We start from the raw sequence: 4,874 nt of genomic DNA, 5'->3' as shown, positions 1-4,874 counted from the left end.
AAGGGTCCTGTTCCCTCCTCGGGGCAGGGAGTGCGGTGAGGGAGACAGACAAAAACCAAATGGACAACTAAATCAATGAGCATCTTTTTTTGGATTTTGCAACCAAATCATTCTTTCCAAAAGGAGAACAATTAAATGCTGTGACATTGTAGTGAGTCATTGAGAAAACAGGTGGCGATAGAATGGACCCATTTGTACAGGTTCTTTATTACAGCATTACTTGCAGTGGCAAGAAATTTGTTAGAAGCAACTTCACTGGTGGGGCGCCTGGGTGGCTCCGTCGGTTGAGCGTCCGACTTCGGCTCAGGTCATGATCTCGTGGTCTGTGGGTTTGAGCCCCGCGTCAGGCTCTGTGCTGACAGCTCAGAGCCTGGAGCCTGTTTCGGATTCTGTGTCTCCTTCTTTCTCTGACCCTCCCCTGTTCATGCTCTCTCTCTGTCTCAAAAATAAATAAATGTTAAAAAAAATTTAAAAAAAAAGCAACTTCACTGGGGTATAGCCTAGGTACAATAAACTATACTCACCTAAAGTATAGGTGAGTATACTATACTCGATGAATTTCAGCAGGCATCATATCCCCTTTTATCCCTGTGTCCCATTCCCAAGCAACCGCCAATCCGCTTTCTGTCACCACAGTAAGATTCTCTTGTACTATTTAGAATTCTACACAAATGAGGGGTGCCTGGGTGGCTCAGTTGGTTGAGCATCTGACTCTTGATCTCGGCTCTGGTCATGATCCCCCGGTTCGTGAGATTGAGCGCCACATTGGGCTCTGGGCTGACAGCTTAGAGCCTGCTTGGGAATCTCCCTCTCTCTCTGCCCCTCCTCCCCCTCTCAAAATAAATAAACATTAAAGAAAGAATTCTATACAAATGAAATCATACAGTACATAATAGCAATAGATCTTTAAATAACTTGAAGGTGCAGCAATGGGGTACTTTATGGTACCTTTATTCAATGAAATGCCATGTAGCCATGGGAACGGGGAGTCAGCTTTTTATATACTAATTTGGAGTGATTTCCTAAAGCTATTGGTAGGTGGGAAAGGCGCGGTGCAGAACAGGGCATAAAGCGTGCTACCCCCTGTAAAGAGAAAAGAGAAAATATATCCATATGTTTGCTCGTTATGTGAAAAAAAAAAGCTCTGAAAAACACTGGTAACTTAGGTTGCTTCACGGGAAAAGAATTGGATGTCTGGAAAACAGGAGGGAGAAGAAGACTTTTCACTAGAAATCCTTTTGCTCCTTTTGAATTCTGTACCTGGGGAACTTATCACCTGTTCAAAGGACAACTAAAATTTAAAAGTTTTAAATCATAATAAATACAATGATCGAGGGATTGCCCCCAAACTTGGCAGAGGAAAGACTGTAATGTCCAGTGAAAGAACATAAGCTTCAAATATTCTAATTAAACTTGATTAAAAATTATAGTTAAAAGCAAAAGCCACAGGGCTCAACTATCGGCTAAAGAGAAAACCCTGAGGAAAAAACCTGTAAGTAAAGAAGTTGCGGATTGGAATCAAACAAGCTGATCCCGACCTTCATATGGAAACAAGCCACCCGAAAAATCTGAAAAGACGAAAACAAAGCCAAAAAACAAAAAGGAGCAACGACAGGGGACCAGAACCAAAAGCTATTAAAACATAAAGCATTAGGGTGAAACTAGCAAATGAAGAGACAGACCAATGGGATAGAAAATCCAGAAAGGGAAATTGATTCATAATGACAGTGATGTCTTGAACCAGTAGAAAAAAGATGAACTTAGTGAGGTACCAAGGGAGGTGGGACAGTGGGAATGGCTCACCTCGTGGGTTCATTGTTATAAAACAATGATAAGCGTGACTAAATCAACCCGCTTTCTATCATTATCAGGCATCATCGATTGTAAACCACGTCAGTGATAAAACAACAAAATTCTCCCTTCACTCCAGCAGCTGGGTGGACGGTTCCCACCTGCCCCTTCTGTGGAATACTGCTGAATGGAATCTTTAATGCATTATGTTGGGACAACTAGATAGTGTCGCAGAGAAACAAAGAAAATGACTCAACTAGAGGGTAAAGGGCTTTATACAGGTCTTGTGCGTCAGAGAACACCTCGAAATCAGGTAACCGTTAGAGCCACGCAGGATTGGAGTTGTCCTGGGGCAAGGAGAAGAGAAGTGTATGTGACTTTGGTCTTGAGTCACGTTGCAATTTTCTTTCTCTGGAATTGTTTGCAAAACTTTCTTTTGGGATGGTTGGGATAGGTCCAGTTTTTCAGCTCTTTCTTGGATGGTTGATGCAATGGGCAATCTCATTTTGACAGGTGCGTGCATGTGTGTGTGTGTGTGTGTGTGTGCGTTCACGTGAGTAAGATCGGGACAGAGAGAGTAAGATAGACAGGTGGGGACTGAGAGAGAGAAAGAAAGAGAGTTATCTTTAATCCACCCAAGGGATAAATGCTCTCTACTTGACACATTGACACATTTGGGGCCAGTTTGGGTCATGAGCCCACCTCTGGAGCACTACCAACTTCCAGAGGGGGAAATGCAGGATTGATTGATTAAAGCCCGGGACTTTGCATCCCTGGGAAGGTCAAAGGGGACAGTGCAACTGGCCTAGGCTTCTCAGGACCCACCTGTCAAGTCGAATCACCTTCGTCCACATTACATGGGCTCAACAGCAACAGGCAGATACCTAAATAAAATTCAAGAAGCTGGACGAGGGACGGATGCTGGGTAGGTAACCAACCGTGTCACCATATATGCTTATTCCAGAGTGAGGTGCACATGTAGACATTTTATTGTAATGGACTTTTAAAGAGTTCTTAAAGGTTTTTTTTAATTTATATTTTTAAATATTTATTTATTTTTGAGAGACAGAGAGAGAGAGAGAGCATGCACAAGCGGGGGAGGGGCAGAGAGCGAGGGAGACACAGAATCCGAAGCAGGCTCCAGGCTCCGAGTGCAGAGCCTGATGGGGAGCTCGAACCCACAAACCATGAGATCATGACGTGAGCCGAAGTCGGATGCTCAACCGACGGAGCCACCCAGGGGCCCCGCATTCTTTTATAAGTGTTTTATAAGTGTATAAATATTACATAAGTATATAACTATTTTCTAAGTTTTATAAATAAATATAGGCATCTCAGAAGGCAAAATAGCACTGTGTTTAAGAGCATGGGCTCTGAGGTCACACTGCCAGAGTCTGAATGCCAGGAACCTTGTGACCACAAGCAAGTTAACGTTCTCGAACTTCACTTTCCTATCATGTAAAACGGTGACAGTGACAATGATGATGATGGTACAGGTGGGATAGGATGCTACAGGTTTCATAGGATTGTTGGGAAGGTTAAAAGAGACGCTTTATGCTAAAGCACAGTACATAACAAGGGCTCAAAGCCACTGGTAAGTCATTGACCAGGGATTGGATTTTTTGTGATACCGAATTTAATTAATAATCGTGTTCATTGTGTTAGGATTTGACAGTATTTCCTGAGACCTTTCCCACTGACTCGGCCTTCTAGCAGATGTTTTCCTCTGCTAGCAGCGACACTTGTCAGTGGAAACAACCAGACATTCCCTTCACCGGACTTCTATGACAAGAGCAAGCTTACCTGACAAGGCGTGGGCTGATCCGCCTGGCCCCTCCGCCTGGAAGTATCAAAGCTCGGATGGCATTTTCATGATAACACTGACTAAAGACCTTCAATCCTTTCTTCACCTTTCAGGACGATGTCTGTAGGCTGACTTCCCTCATCCAACCCAACCTTAGCGCGGCTCCAGAGTTCCAGCAGAGCGCATAGGCTTCAGGCAACAGAAATATTAAGTAATTTTCATTTGTTTCTTTAGCTCAACCTAGCTAGGAGACCGGTCTCCGCACAGCCACGGACATTCCACTGTCCCCCTTTAAATTGAACAGAGTCCAATTTCTTACCTCTCTACCTCTGACCAGAGCAGAACGCGGCAAGATGCAGTGATCGAGGAAAAGAATTGAAGCTCCGCCCCCCTCATAAATTTCCTCAGCTCCTCCCATTTTTTTTCGAACAGTGACCGACGCTCTCAGTTTTAGGTTAACTGGTAAAATGCAGCTCCAAGACGGATCCCTAGAAGACCTTCCTTCACCACGGATTGCCACCGTTCGTTCAGATAGCCCCTTCAGTATCGTGGCAAATTCTGAAATCATCACCACCTGAAATCTGGCTTCTTCCTTCCGTGCTCCTCAGATTCCAGAATGATCCGATTCCTTCTCCCTAATCACAAGAAAGCTACTATGTTTCCCGAGGCTGAATTTCCAGAACATTACTCGCACCCTCCCATCAACTTTGACACTCCTCTCTTTTCCCAACTCATACACCACCCTTAAAAATATGCGCCCCCGAGGGGCGCCTAGGTGGCGCACTTGGTTAAGCGCCTGACCTCGGCTAAGGTCATGATCTTGCGGTTTGTGAGTTTAAGCCCTGCGTCAGGCTCTGGGCTGACAGCCTGGAGCCTGCCTCAGATTCTGTGTCTCCCTCTCTCTCTGCTCCTCCCCGCGTCTCTCAAAAATAAAGAAACATTAAAAAAAAAACAAAACCGTGGGCCACTGACCACCCCTGTTGTGTACATGTGCTGGGCACAAGTCCTATGTGAAGTGGGGAAGATAAAGCAGGCAAGCAGGACAGTGCAGGGGAGGCAAAAGCAACATTTTATAATGTATAAGGATATAGTCAGCATCATTTGATTTTAATCCCTTACCTCTAATGCCTGGGCTTGGACATTTATGTGTTTTCAGTTTTGCCCAACAAATTAGTTTTGTCTGTAAACACAAAATCTACTCTCCGTTCTTGGCTCACCTTACTTCAGAATGGCCCAGGAGTCTGTAAAGTAATTTTTGTTGTGTTTGTATAGCTTTCGT

This window comes from Acinonyx jubatus, chromosome X (assembly GCF_027475565.1).
Source record: "Acinonyx jubatus isolate Ajub_Pintada_27869175 chromosome X, VMU_Ajub_asm_v1.0, whole genome shotgun sequence".
Lineage (NCBI taxonomy): Eukaryota > Metazoa > Chordata > Mammalia > Carnivora > Felidae > Acinonyx > Acinonyx jubatus.
The sequence above is the reverse complement of the archived record's forward strand: the minus strand, read 5'-3'. Positions refer to the sequence as shown.